At 39.5% G+C, this 16209-nt stretch overlaps 1 long non-coding RNA gene across 2 annotated transcripts in view; it reads right to left on the minus strand.

Annotated features, from left to right (window-relative positions):
- The window catches only part of LOC113970038, a 124255-nt gene that overhangs the window by 67871 nt on the left and 40175 nt on the right, over positions 1-16209 (minus strand). The gene's annotated exons all lie outside the window — the stretch shown is intronic.

The following is a 16209-nucleotide window of genomic DNA, read 5'->3' on the forward strand; positions in this document are numbered from 1 at the left end:
TGAAAGGGAAATGTGGGAATTATTGCCTTAAAGGCTTTTGTTTAGAGTTGGGAATTGACAAAACACTGCCACACAAACCAAATAAAAGAAATAGAGCACAAAAAGCCATGTTTAGATCATAAGCAGAAATCCCATAAACGCCCCAGAGCTGAGCTGAGTCTTCCTCCTGTTTTCAGACCGTTACTGTAAAGCTGTTAACCTTCACAGATACTGTACCACAGGCTGCCCAGCAGGAATTAAAAACCCAGGCTACAGTGATTGGAAAAAACAGACTAGTGACACATTAGCAACAAGGACATGTATGTATGGCTGTGAATAACACAGCTCTGATCCTAGTGCAGAAGCCTAGGGCTTCATTACATTTAATTGCTTCCGGCTTTAAATCAAGGCCTGCTTCAAAATGAGGGTGGCAGCTATTAAACTAAATTACTTTCCCCTCAAGCTCGTATGGAAAAGTACAGTACCAAAGGAAGACAGCTTCTATTAAAAGCAGTATGCTAAAGGTGCTGCTGCCAGTCTAGAGATGGTTTGTAACTGGGAGCAGCTCATAAATGAAGTTTTATATGGTATGTGTCTTTAATATTTTATGAGGGAGAAACCTTTGCATTTGGCTCAGTTCCTTTCTGCCTGTTTCTTTTTGCAGCTCCTTGTGCCACTCTGAACTGCTACATAACGACCTTTCCTAATGCACAAGTCACACACCAGCACACTGATTCTTTTTTTGTCTGTGGGTTTCCCCCTCCAGGGTGGGTACAGGGAGCACCAGTATGATGCTCAGCAACACGAGACTTCCCAGAAACAGAGTGCTCTGAGATGCAGCAGGTTTGGATGACCATGTGTTTGAGCATATATTTCAGACATAAATGCATTAAGTGATAGAAGAAACCCTCTCCCACAAAGGTCACAACACTTTTATCCTGGGCCTACCCAGATGAAAGGCCCAATTAGTACTGATTAAAAAAGCAATACAAAGCAAAACACCAGCAACAGCCCTTGATAAAATAATCTGCTGGGGGGTATACCAGATTCCTGGTGGACAAACTGAAATGAAAATGAGGGATGGGTTACTCAAATCAAACCCAATATGAACTTAATTTACCCAAATCTTCTGACAGATTTTTTTAATCCCTGTTGTGTTTCTGGCTCTCACTCATATTCAGCATCTGCTCTCTATCCTTGATCACTATCCGAATATTTGTTCCATGCACTTAATTTCATTCTCTTTCATTTTACAGCCTGCCTGGTTCATTTGTTCATTCTTTGATTTGTCCTCACGTTTTCTCAGCTTTTCATCTCTTTCTGCTTTTTTTTCCCCGTCTCCTGGCTTTATTGTCTCTTTCTCTCTTTTTTTGTCTTAGCCTATACAGCCCTAAATTTCCCTTCCCTATTTCCCTGTTGCCTTCCTGTCACCATTTGTTTTCTATCACCCTGCTTTTCTGCTGGTTGATGTTGGAAATATTTCAGGAATTTCTAATTCTCAGTGCCATGAGAACCGTTATCTTTGCATTTTCACTGGTGAAAGTGCTCTCAGCACGGTGAGGATGATGAGGATGATGACGGAGCAGGCCTGGGATAGAGAGGCTTCAGATGGACTCTTCCCTGAGCCCACGTTGCCTCCAGAGTGGTACGCTCCAGTGTGGAATGTGCGAGAGGAAGCTGGGTCCATGGGGAGTGTGCAGGCTGGGGGCAGGGAATGTGCATTGAGAAACCTCGAATTCCATACAGCAGAAATGAGTACAGGAGAAACTGAAGTACAAGGGAGAAGCAGGATGAGGGACCAGCTGGAGAAGGGTGGGGGGGAAGAGCAGGAAAAAAAATACACCCACCACCACCACACCCCGGCCTTTTTCTTCCATGCAGGTGCAGATGAGCAGCAGTACCAGCCCTAGATAATATTCACTTGCTCTGAGTAGTAATACTAAGAAAGCCTCAGACCTCAATCTACCCATTATTTCTTTCCCTGAGCAGGGTTAGGGGTCACCTTTAAAATAACAACTGCAAATGAAAGGCGATTACATGGAATAAAAAATTATCAGTGACTGGAAAAGCCAGTCAGTGCATGGACTGCTGGTGACTTGTCATGGTACTGTGACAATATGCCAACTCAAAGTCACCATAGAGAGAAAAACAAACAGATGGATAAGTGACTGTATTCTAATACCTAGAGATGTCTCAGGAAAAGACCATCAAAGGTTAACCAACCTGCTTTGTTATTGTTTCTGCTGCGCCTGCTATTGTTATTTGTATTCTGGTATCATCAAGAGGCCTCAACCAAGACCAAGGCCATTGTGTTAGGCACAAGATAAATATGCACAGGAAGAGAAAGTTCCTGTTTCAAAAACTTAATGGATGAGATGAGCAAGAAGCTGAGGAAAAACAGAGATAATGTGAAGTGAAATGACTCAAACTGTATCACAGAGGGTCAGTCTGAGAGCCCCTATCCTATCTTTTACAGTTGCAAGGAGCTGAATGGGAAGAAGCTGGGAATATTGTGTATACGATTACAGTTATTGTTTAGAAATGTAAGAATTCCACAGGCTCTTACACTCATGGTCATGGAAGCCTCCTCTGTACATGCAGATAAAAGTTAGTTCATCTGTATGTGCAGGTAAAAGTTAGTCCATATTTGCTGTTTGCTAGGTTGGTCCTTCATGTGCCCACCGCATTGTCTCACCATGATAAATGTACATGACATTCACAGCCATTCACAGGTCATGTGTAGATGGTGATGAGACCAGAATATGTTCAGCTAATACCGAATATCTTTGTCTTGTCCAGCTCTCTTCCTTCTTCCCTTCGATTTCAGCACTGGTTCTCCCAGTCTCAAGAGCTGCCAGAACTGTCATGCTGTTATAGAAGAGGTGACCTCAGTCAGTAGGTAGGACTTAGGAGCTCCTTGGACTCTGAGGTCATCTCTACTTCAAGTTCACGTTGTCCAAATACTACTGCAGAAAGTTTGCTAAAACACTACCCTCTGCATTTCAGCTACAGCTGAAATTCCAGTACTAAAGCTGGTGAAGGGAAGCCACAAGTTCACAATGCACTGGGCCAATCAGCAGCAGCACAGCATAATGCTCAAAACCAGGGTTTCAAAATCTTCAGAAGCACTTTGCTGAAGTGCTACAACCTGCTAACGTAAGACAGTGCAGAGATGTCCCTAATTGCACACATACCAGGATGGAACCTGGGAAGAAGAGCTGCTTATCACTCATCACTATCTATGTTTTTCAGAACTTCAAACCTTAAAAATATGTAAAATAAACCCAGTGCTAATCCTGTAACAGCAGCTACTCCAAGGCTTCAGGATGGATGCGTGGTGGCTGGTGACATTGCAAGACACTCATAAGATAATGAACCAAAAAGTTTCTTCCCACTGGGTCAACAGGACCCAGCAGTACCGTGTTTGGGAGATGGCTGTGCACTACGTTCACAAGTGTTGAAAAGACTCTCAGCATCAAACAACTTTCAGCTACCAAAGTAACATGTTTATCAAAAGCTGTTGAATGGTTTAAGATAGTCAGTTAGATATTATACTAGAAGTTGGGGAACAAGGAGAGTTTTCTGGAATCCTGACATAAACTAGAGCGGGGAGGTGCTTCCATCAAGTGGACCTCTCTCAGAATGGCACATTCCTGAGCACCTATTTCAAAACTATTTGGGTCCATCCTATAAAGATCAAAAAACAAGAATACCCAGCAGCAATCAGCTGAGAAAATAATGAGGACAACACAGAGTGGGTTTAACACTGTGGCCTGTTTAAAGCACTTAGAGGTGGTCCTTTATTCTCAGTAGTTCTCAAGCATATCACCATAAAATCTCTTAAAGAGAATAATCAAATTCAATGTACTTAACAAGCAGGTTCTGTTCCAAATACTTTGACTTCATTTGTAATCATTAAGCACTAGTGGCCTCAGGATGCAAAATACAGAGAGGAAAAGTTGGGAAAAGATAAGAATCAAAATATCCTGACCGTAAAAATACTTCATCATTACTTTCTAAGCTTTTGAAAAAATGTTGAAAATATCAGAATGGAACTACTACTTCAGATAGTGTTCAAAATACGGCAGATGTGGACACACCAGACAAGTGAAAACTTACAGAAAAGTATCTGTGGTTTATTGTGGATCACAAACTGAACGGGAGCCAGTCACGTCATGCTGTTGCAAAAAATATAATCCCAAGAGGGCAGAAACAGAAGCACAAGCAAGAAGACATGTTTACAGAGTACAGTTATAGGTTGGAGATAGTGAAGATAAAATAATGAGGCTGACCAGGGATTCTGAAAGCATGATCACTGAATGACTCAATGAACTAGAGGGATGCAACGTTGGGAAAACACTCTAGGAAGTGACGGGGTGTGGACAGGTTAGCAGCAGTAACAACCTCTGGACATGGAAAAAGCTATACAAAAAGGACTGGAAGATACTTACCTCCATAAACATAAACTGTGGCAATGAAAGTTCAGATTAGGCATTAGGAAAAATACTTTTAATGTTAAAATGTTTGACTGAACCAGATGACCAGACAAACTGCGGAGTCTTCATTGCTGGACACCTTTAAGGACAGTTAACCAAACACTGTTAGGGAATGACTGAGGTGCACTGCATCACTCCTTTGGGCAAGGAGACACACTGGATGTTTGTTCAGCATAATGATTGTTCACATTTTTCATTGCAATTGGTCAGTCCCCTGGTACAGGCCTCACGTCTCTGGACAGGAAAAGAACACTAGGAAAACCACACATTCTGGTAATGCTCATATTCAAATGCCCCAGTTGTCAGACACTCAAATTAGAGAATGGGTTTGGAAGAGCAAAAAAAAAATGAAGCTATTGACATGTCTTGAATGGTAATCTGGACTCTAAATAACAGAAAATCAATTCAACAGTGAAAGACAGAAGGCATTTGGGAGTGTCCTCAAATCACTTCCCGTATTGAGAAATCACAGCCATAATTTTCTGTGCAACTGACACAGTTTTCAAATATTGAGGCCACTTTCGTGTTACCTCAGATAGGATCTCTCTTCATGTTGTCTGATGCAAAGTTACTCTCGGTTTCTCCTGTGGAGAAGAGAAGGTAAGGGTTCTCCCCACAAGGCTTATGGGCAAAAACAAGAAAAAGAGGTTGACAGGATTTTTAAATTAATGCTCTTGATTACCTCTCATATTAGGTTCAACACATTATCCTCCTTGTTCAACATGTCAATCGGTTTGACTTTTGTAACAAAAATATAGTCAGACCTGTGCATAATGGATTTCAGAAAAGACTTTTTTTTTTTTGAAACATCTGTTTGGAAGTGTTAAGGTTCTGCTGAAAAACCTCACACAGATGTGGGCAGTGTGCCATATTCTGAGCAACAATAGAATCTCCAAACATCCTCCCAGGACATACTTAAATAAAATTCCCAAAGAAGAATGAAATCATAACCAAAATTTTCTTTTGGTAAGCTGCACATGTACTGTATCTGTCCAGTTGCATGGAAGACTGAGTCAGCTGCCACTTCCTGACAGTGCCATGTCTTGCACTATTGCATTTAGTTCCATTTACATGGTCCCACAGCATGTTTTCCACTAACCCATGACTGCTGATCCCTAGCACATTAGTCAAATGAGAAGAAAATGGAGGAAAAACCACCACAGAACTCAAAGCAGCGTGTTTTTCTTATGTCTTCCCTTTTTGCCATTACTGTACCCTGTATGTGCTGAATATTTGCCAGGATTCTCCACCCAAACTTATTGCTTTCAATTCTCCCATGTTTTTCAACAGTTCTCTCAGGGTTCTCATCCCATTGTTTCTCTCAAATTTCATTTTCTTTTCTCTTTTTGTCTCTAGTTTTCTTTACTTTCCCCCTCTATTTTCCACAGTCCCTCTCACCCCTGCAGGAAAGAAGGGAAAAAAAAAAGGAATGAAATGAACTGCATTTTAACAATCAGAATAACAGTGAAACAATGCTCTTGAGATCCCATCTGTTGCCAACACATCTCCCAAGACAGCAAATGATGGGCATTCCTTGCTAAATAAAGAGAATTTCCCACACCCATTAAAGATCTACACAGCAAAGACTGTTGTTCAAGTATTTACTTTTTATGGCATACAAGAAAACTACCTGGAATTGTAAATACCAATGACATATTGTTCACATCTCTACCAAACATGTGGTCAGTGGCCATATGGATAACTTCTGGGTGTGAAATGTCCTTTCTCTTTTTTTACAGTGCTGCAATATCCTTGTGCCAGAAGTTTTTTAAAAGTTTAATTGCATAATTCTACCTCCAGTGCACGAAATTAAATTCTATTTATAAACAAACCCCACATCCCTTCCTACCCCAAAAATCTACCAAAGCAAACTGGCTCAGTTGCTACATCCTACCTAATAAAGAGTTGCTTTTTTTTTTTTTAATTCATTCAAACCTTCTCCGATTAGGATTTCACAATTCTTGATCTGAAGCAGAAACATTTACGCACACCATTCATATACTCCATGTAATTCACAAAGAATAGAAATAATTTAGATTATAATTGCTTTGGATTTCTAGGGTGGACTTACCAAAACATAAACACTGGCACAACACTTCTGGAAGTTACACAGTTTACTAAGGCCTTAAATGAGAGCATAGTAAAGCTACAGCAGAGCATGTTTAAAGTGTCATTTCTCATTAACTTGATAATGAACTTCTCCATTAAAAAAGGAAAGTGACAGACTTTTAAAAAGATATTGTGTGAGTTCTTAGGAATTTTCTGGGGAGTTGCCTTGACATCCCTACTGTTTGAGCTTTATGTCTGCACTCTAAAGAAATGCAATTTCCATATGGTTAAGCAAATGTTTCTCACCAGTATATCTCCAAACTCAAGTTATTTTGTATCTCCTTTTTCATTAGAGTCGTATCCCAGATGGTGCTTCACAACAATAGGTGTTACTGCAAAAATACTGAGGCTTCAGAAATGTAAAACCACAAAAAAAAATCTAAGGCAACAATGGAAAGAAAGTGGTGCAAATTAATATAATTTTATTTGCATCAGTGCTGTAAGACTTTTTGAAAATTGGTGGAAATCCATGATCCAGAGAAAGCAAATGAGGAAAAGGCAAATATGGAAGAGTGTAAGAGTAGGTAACAGTTGAAGAGAAAAAAGAAAGGGAGACAAAGATGATCCCAAGCAATTTTAAAATCTAGCAATGCTTTTTTAGAAGCAGCTTTTGAGTTGAGTGGGGAACATTTGAGTTGTTTGAGGACGTGGGTGGTGCAGTTACACCCTCTTGCATATATGAAAGAATATAGACAGCACTGCTCTGTACAAGCTAGAATTTGAAGGAGGGAAAGCACGGAAAGCCACACAGAAAGAATCTGCATTAGGAAAGGTGGGAAGATAAAACCAACCATGGACAGGATTATGGCTAAAGCAACTCCAAACCCTGACGTGCATGTTTGGTCTTTGAGAGGTGTGATTGATGCTGTGAGGGGGAATTATTCAGTGTTCAAGCAGAAGGCTACATTTCAAGGTAGGGGAAGTATTCAGAAGATCCAAGCAGAGGAGGGAGGCAGATGACATGGAGTCATGTTAAACAAGTTGCTTCTGCCAGATATTTAGCCGAAGAAATTAGCCAAAAGACATTTAGTGAATGCTCTGAACAGATTCACAGTTGAACCTGATTAGGATGAAAACAATGTCACTAGAGACACGACAATGTAAGGCACAGTTCACAGGAAAGAATATCATCTTTTGTTATATATAACTGATGTAGACCTTATTGATGTAATTGAAAAATAAAGTCTTTCAAATAGAGAATTTCCTCTTTGCATTCCATACAAATACAACACAGACCATGTTTTTCAATAAGATTAAAGATAAGATTTCCAAGAGACAGAAAATAGTGGAAAAGACAGAGGCCTAGACAATATAAAGGTACATACCTTAGCAGAAAGCATTATCATTACATATGGAAGAGAAGGGGAGACAGCTGTCTGGACAATGTACATAAAACCTTGGAAGGAGGAGGACAGCTGAAACAATTCAGAAGGGTGAATGTATTTGAAAGCAGAATATATGCACTACCATTATCTTCCATATAACAAAATCCTTTGTTGAAAAATATGGATGATAAAAAGAAGATCCGTGCCAAACTATAATGTATCTCTCCAGCTGAGTACAAACATCTCTGAAAGCTCAGGGTTTGATCCTTATGTTCAGAAAATGTTATTTCCAAAGCATGTTCTCTCTCTGCAGTGATACAATATCACAGATAGGATATTGGTGAATCGATCATCTGGTGCTGTAACAAACCATTTTGGAAATACAGTCTTTCAAGAAGTAATATAAAACCTGTCTTCTGCCTACACATAATATACTGGTTTTACTAATCCATTACTCAGCAAGTGCACAGTTGTATTGCACAAACTGCTTGTGTCTCTTCTATGAGTTAAAATAACCATAGCCAGAAGTAAAAAGTCTGAGTTTCCTCATACAAGGAGGAAACAGGGAAAACATGCCAGGAGGAAATGGTCACACCTGTTTAGCAATGCCTGACTGATAAAATGGTGTGAACACATTTGTAAACGAGCTAAAATGCCTCAAGGATTACACATTGTGGTTACATTTATGCTTTCTTGTCTATTCAGGCAAAGTTACAGTCTCTCACATTTCTAAAATACTGCCATAAAGACCCAGAAAGCTCATGCAGCAGGTACAGCTTCATACTGCTTCCCAGTTGGAATTTGTTAAATCACTTTTGCCTTTTCCCTTTTCCATTCCATGTCTCCTTTCACTTATTCATCTTGTGGTCTGTTGCCTTATCTGGCCATGGCTGTGGAACAGATTTATACCACACTGCACATGCAAACACTCACCCTCATATGCAAATCAAGGACAGTGACATTTTCCTACAGTTTGTTGGGTGGGAAGAGTAAGAATATATTCTATAAACAATTCTGAAGGATTATAAATAGTGTCTGCTTCTGTCTGTGTAACAGAACTCAAGTCAGCAAGAACCAGTTAGCCTTGTGCCTCCCATCTCTCCTCTCTCTGGGAGATAAAGAAATCCACAACCAATCTGCTACTTGAAATAAGAAAAGAGTACAATTCTCTCCCAGATGATGAGTCCTGAATTCATAGCCTTTACTCTTTAGCATCAGTAATTATTAATACTACCTCAATTATGCTTGATGATGATGGAGATATAATTAGCATAAAGATCCATTATGCTTTATTGATGGTAAGTATATGTTGATTATAAATGGGACAGGATGTATTTACATGAGCTTCACTCTTCGAGGAAGGTTGTGAAATCAGAGTCCAATCCTGCACCAAGAATAAAACCTGCACCTTCTATAATTGTAATAGTATCCAGATGTTCCCCTGTAACATGGATGCAGGTGGTGAAAGCAGTAAACTGGTATGGAGCAGATGTGCTCTTAGCACAGGTGGGACTTGTTCCCAGTGCTACAGTGAATTTTGCACTCACTGATGTAACAGAAGAAGAGTCCAGAAGATAGAAATGTACTATAAAGAAAGCAAATTAAAAATGTAAAAAATAGTTTCCATTTTGGTGGCAAACCTTGATTGTTGAGATCTTAGAAAACCTAGCGAGCAAAACAAACTGGGATTTTCTAAACTGAAACTGCAAAAATCCAAAGCTATGAGCAGTGGAGCATGTTCAGACATAGAAACCCTGGATAGTGCAGTACTTCATACTTTATGGGATTTGTATAATGTGCATCAGTTGCAGAGGTTGTTTCTGCCTCATACCACCACACAGACAATCACTACTACTGTGTTTTGACTGTATATTAATTACCTGACACTTGAGAATTGCACTCCTCTTTACTGTTCTATTGTGGGAGATTTCTAGGGAAGACTGATTTGACTTTGACAGCAAGCTGGGACAACCAGTCTGATTCCTATTAACTTTTCAGACTGCATCTAAATAAATTTAACAAGTCTTCACTGTCACGTAGAACAGACTTTCTGAAATTTTACATAAAGGCTGAATGCTATTTGCACTTCTCTGTCATTATATAACACATACTCCCAAAATACATGCACCAGTTAGGCCCTGTCTGTGCTAGGTGTCGAACCAATCTATGCCAGTCTAAAGAAGGATAATCTGTGCCCCAAAACTCTGTACACTCAAAGTCCATTGGATATGAAGAGACAAAATGTACTTGGAAACTCAGAATATAATGGATTATCCCCCCGACAGCACTCCTGGGGGCCACTCACTGCTCTGTGGACACAAGCAAGGGAAGGTACTGGAGTGGGGGTAGAAGGGAAGGAATGAGACATTGTTGTGGATGTTGTGCTATGGAGCACCTGCCAAGTGCAGGAGGCAGCACAAGAGTGTATTCAACAGGTTATGCTACTAAGGATCTAGATATCAGAGATGGAATTTTTCCTCTGGATACAGAAAGCAAGGCTGCAAGAGATTGTGAAAATGAAATCTGAGATGGATGGAAGGATGTCCTAGCTTACCTGAAGGATGAGAAAGGAGCCCCACAGCAGCACTCTGAGTGGATCTAATGGTGACAGAAACAGGGGGAGGAAAACACCACATAGTAAATGAGCATGGAATGCCAGCAGGGTGTCCTTGGCTTGCAAAGCACTCTCAATAAACTGCAATAGTTTGGTCACCAATGCACAGATTTGAGTGTTTTCATTATCTCCATGTCATTATTTATTCTACATGCTCAGGGACACTACCCAAAATAAGTGGTTTATAGACAAATAATAAAGACCCTGGTTCCTATCCGAGAGAGTTTGCAGTCTAGACAAAAACATCTCTGCTATTCCTAATCATATCAAGCTGAATCTGGCCATTCACATTTGGAGCCCAGATGAGAATAAAATTTCTGAGGCATGCCCCATGACTACTTCCCCTCTGTGAGTTGAGTAATCAATTTATAAACCATACCATGATGGGCTGGGCAATTAAACATTCTCTAGCTCATCTGAAGAAATTGCTATGGTAACAATTTCTATACCATCTCTATTGTTAGTCCCATTTCTTCTACCCTTCTTCTTTATTTAGTAAGGGTCATTCTTTATCTTCTCTTTAACCACACAAGGTGGTTGTCCTGATAGCAGCAGACATACATAGTCTAAGAATACTGCTATGTAAGGAAAATATTATGGCTATGATATGTATGGATCAAAGAGACAAAGATATCACATACCTAAATTGTGACATGAATTCCCTATATGAATGAGGAGCTTTATGAAGGTATGCTGAAAAAATTAACAGTGAGACAGCACAATATCTCCTTAAGCAACCTCCACAGAAGTACTTTAGGGGACAATCCCAGGACAGCAAGTGTTCTCCCAGACTGTAGTTGCATAATTGTTTTGACATTGATAGGACCTAACAGCTTGATAGCTGCAAGATATCTACCATGCACTGCGGCTGTATTTGAATTAGTTTTAAATTAACCAACAGGAATACCAATCACTGCTCTAAAGTCAGCTGCTTTAAGACTTCCAGACTTGGGCCATACATTAAAATTCATCCCAGTCAGAGATGAAGGAAACCAACTGGGGCAGAAGCAGAGCTACCGTGGACTGCTGCACATCAACACTGCACAGTAGGATCAGAAGATATAATGACTACCATGGATATTTTGAACACCCTATAATGTCTTCACATTACATCTCATCTAAAGGACAAGTGGGAAAAATTGTTATATTTTGAAGTTTGAAAGATCTCCATTTTTACGTTCTCACACAAAGCACATTTAATGGAATCAAAATTCTTATCTATGTCTGTAATAAGTCAACTTCTCTTATTGAAAGGAATAAACATCATAGGCTAAAGGTACTGGTCATAAACTATTGCTATAATTTCAACCTTTTCCTCCCACCAGCAGAAGTCAGCCTCACAAGAGGAAGGTAATGCCAATGTGTAAGTTTGGGGGGGTTTTTAAAGTCCATAATGGGGCAAAACTGACAGCTATAGAGACTTGAGTGTTTCTTTTCTTTCATACTTTTGAGTTAAGAAGAAAATCAGATAAGAAAAGAGTTTGGAGTCTCAGGGAAGTGAGACAATCCAAGAATGAACAAACAACTAGGAAAAGGCAAAAATTGCTCTCCTTTGAGATTTGTGGGTGGGCAGAGCTGTGCAGAACTAAGTATTATGAAGGAAGGGAGAAGATGAAATGACTGTTCAATAGAAGACTCCTACCTGTTCTAAGCATCAAGAAATTCAGCCTATCAAAAGTATCAGTCCCTGAAAGGTAAGGACATATTCTGCATGTATCTTTGTAGGTAAATACAGCTGATATAGTGTGGATCTGATAAGTCACATGCCACTGAAGAAAACAGATACTCAAGATTTGATTTATCTCTGTGCAGTAGCAGGCAGATTGGTGATAGGAGTGAACCAGCAACAGCAGTGCACTCATTTGCAAGAACCTAATAACCACTGCTGCATCATAAAAATAAAGGACAGCTGAATCTCAAATGACTTTGTTAACTACAGCTGACTACAACACTTGAAAAGTCACTGAAATTCTAGCCCAGAAAATCATTTTCCAGTAGCATGAGCACCTAGGTCCTACCTGTGTGAGAGACTACAGTTAATAACTCTGGTTGTGCTTTGGTATTTTCACCTATAAGGCAGCCACAGAAGGCAGAAGGAAGTGAAAATCTTTGGACAGAAGTTTTCAATGGCTTAATAAAGATATAAAGGGTTCTAACACAGGCTTGGTTTGACTTGGAACAATTAATTGTCACAGTGCAAAACATGGACAATTTAGCTCAAGAGTGCTGGGAGTCAGAGTTGGCAATAGTGAAGTGAGACAGACAAACTTATCCTACATGTTATACATATGAAACAGCATATTTACTGGATTTTTGTTTCCATCATGGCTAGATGTGACCTGTGTTGCAACACAAGATATTTACAGCATTCATTAATTAAATAAGATATTACAGCACTTCTCATCCTTGTTGCTGCATTGACATTGACTGCCTGTGTAAAATAAGCACTAAAAGCAGAGCACATTCACACTGACTGTTCTTTCTATACAGAGAGATAAAAATTATCTAAAGGATATGAGTCTTGCAGGACTTTTATGAGCTTGAGTATCACCCCATTTCACATCTGTATTCCAGAATTATTTTGGTTATGTTTATATTTTATAGCCAAGCTCCAGGTACTGCCTTTTATCAAGAATGGTGCCTTTGTGTCACTGCACCTGTTGTGAATTTTGCTTTTATTTTTGGGGGGCAAGGGATGGTTTACACTTAGTTGGCTTTGTGTCAACAATACTGATGAAATCATGGGGAAATGCAGGGAAGACTCTAAGAAAAACACTGTGGTGAAAGTGGAGAATACCTAAAGAGATGCTCTTTGGATGTATGTGCTTCCTTCAATTGTTCCACCTCTGTCTCTTTAGTGTTGTCACCTATCCCTCTCTTTATCATTTCTCTTTCACACGGGTTTTTTTTCAGTTACAGCTGCTGTTCCTCCCCATAAAAGGTATATTAATAAAAGGGAAATGCCAAAACCCTGCTGTCTTCTGACTGATGTGCATTTTTCAGAACATAAACAGCTGGAGACTTTAAACTCTGTGTTCTGCATTATATGTGATGGGGATATGAGGGAGAGAGAGGGAAACCACATTTAATTTACTGTTAAGTTTTTAAAGAATTAAAAGAGTTTTAATTGTGTGGTGTAAAATGTGATATCCATTGTGCCATGTGCATTTATGACTGAGCAAAGGTCACAGTGTCAAATAACACCACATTACCACATTCCTCAATATTCCAAGTATGGCTGATATACTGGGCAATACTTGTCAGTATATACTGAAGCAATTTATACCAGGGATATGTTTGATCAAAAGCAAAGTAGCTTCAGTTCTGAGGACTCCTTATAGCAACTTTTGAAATTATAACTTTTTCTCACAAGTTATTCCTTTATATCAAATTGAAACGTAATTGAGATTTAAACTTCTCTCAGGAGAACCCAGATACTAAAGTAGTAAAATCAGTAATAATCAAATTCTTTCCTTACTGCAACATATATCAGGTTTCAATTTAGGAAAGTGAATGCTTTCATGTAGATGGCATTTGATGCATCTATGATTTTCACAGAAGAAAAGATCATAGTATTACTAAGAATCTCAATGCTAATAAACCATACAGAGAAATGCTGAGAGGTGTCAAAGACAGAGCAAGGTTTCAGTTCTGTGAGAAATGTCTCTACTCCCAGCCACTCTCACCTTACCTTCCCCTGGGGCCTTTTCCTGGTAGTGTCCCCAAGACGTTGCCTGCTCAGCTTTCCCTCCCTCATGCACTTTTTAGGGACATGAATTGCAGATTATCACTCTCCTTATCACAGCAGCACCTTATCCCACCCTGAGCCCTTGGTAAGAAGAGGGATGCACAGTTCCAGCACAAGTGGGGAAAAGGGGACAGAGTCTACTGCCCTCTTCTACCATCTTCCCATTTCCAGAGCACAAATCAGTATCAGCACTGAATAACTGACTTTTCCTTGGTTCTGCTTCTATTAGGAATTACCACATTATCCTGTTGGTCAGTGCCAGCCATTCTTCCTGCACTAAGAGCCAAAAGACAATGTTAATAATTTGCTGCTCAGAGAAATTATTTACAGGAAGGTAGCACTGGCATGGAGCACAAAGATGCCTGAGTGTCAGACTGTCTCTACCATGTCAAGCTGAAATGTTGCATTTCTAGTATATTTACATTGCCATTATCTGTGGTTTTGGCTGGTATAATAAAGTTTGTGCTTTTTATGAGTGAGAAGAACACATTTCAATGTCTCTCCCAAATTAATAAATGTTTTTACTTGCTTTGAAAATAAAAACATTGGTGTACTCCATTCAATAGTTTATTTTAAAGGTAAGCCCCAGTTCCAGGGAGCACCTTAACCTTATACAAAACACAGCTTACATGCATGTTAAGGTCCTTCTATTAAACAACAGGCTCCTTTCTTGAATGGGGGCTAAAATTTGTTAGGCATAACTGAATTGTAGCTCTAATGCACTTATGCAAAGCACTAGTTCATTACTGTTATGTACAGAAAATGCTTTAGAGCTTTTATATGAAGAATTTTGAAATACTTAGTAGAACCAGAAACAGTGCATCCTAGAAATTTCTGTAGAGAGCATGTTTGCTGTAGTACAAGTGATAAAACTATTACCAACAGCCAAGTTTCCTTCCAACTTTTCATTTCTGAGTAATTTCTGCAATGAAGACAGAAGTGTAATAGACATGGAGGAATGTGGCAATCCATTTGTTTTATTTCTATGAAATTATTGCTGATTGCAGGTTTGGAGGATGTGTGGGTGAAGTTTGCTGATTTATTTCAGTTTGGTCAGGAATGCTTTTTTAAAACACCTTTAACCTTTTTCTTCCAAACAGTTAATTTGGGTCACTACTTTTGTACTGAAGCTTTGATTGTTGGAGGAAATACTTCTGCATACTTTTGCTCTGCTGTAAGAGAGGCAATATATTGTGGGCCATATGCCAACAGATTTTAACCACAAACTTAGGGAAAGGAGACAGATTAGATTGTGGTGGTCTCATAACCAGGGTTTCTCTGTACTCTTTTCTTGCTAAGAGCGAGTATTCACCACTAAAGTGGTTCTATGTCATACAGATGGCATAGCCATAGTAATAGGGCAAACTCAACCCCCTCAGCTGCATTCCTCCAGGCTCTGATAAGCCTTCTATAATAATTTCATCACAGAAGAACTTCTTTAAAGTGTCCATCCAAATAATATACTTTAAGATCTTCAGTGAGTTCTGAACTATTTTTCAGCATGCAAGAATCTTATTCAGTTAGAGGGAGGTATCAAACAAACATCTGGTTTAGGATGAGGAGGAAAAGCCTAACATTTGCAAACACTGTTCCTTTTAAAAGCCGGTGGCCAAGGAAAAAAGAGAAACAAGATCTCTCTGGTCATAGCATCTACGAGCCTGCCATTGCATTTTTAACCAATCTAAGACATAGATCAAATAGATCCTTCACCAGCTCACTAGAGAGACTACTCAGCCATTTAACAAATCTCCATGATACTTTCCTGATACTACTGGTTCAAGTCTTCCCCTTCTTAAAGTCTTCCCTTTCTGTGCTTTTATGCTCTGGGTTCTTTTATTCCCTCCTTTACTCCTGAGCAGCTGCTGGTTGAAGAGCAGGATCTGTTGATGTGGTGACTCACCCACCAGCATCTGGTCCAGATTCAAGAGTGTGTGAATG

This window comes from Neopelma chrysocephalum, unplaced genomic scaffold (genome assembly GCF_003984885.1).
Source record: "Neopelma chrysocephalum unplaced genomic scaffold, ASM398488v2 Primary Assembly neopelma1_75, whole genome shotgun sequence".
Classification (NCBI taxonomy): Eukaryota; Metazoa; Chordata; class Aves; order Passeriformes; family Pipridae; genus Neopelma; species Neopelma chrysocephalum.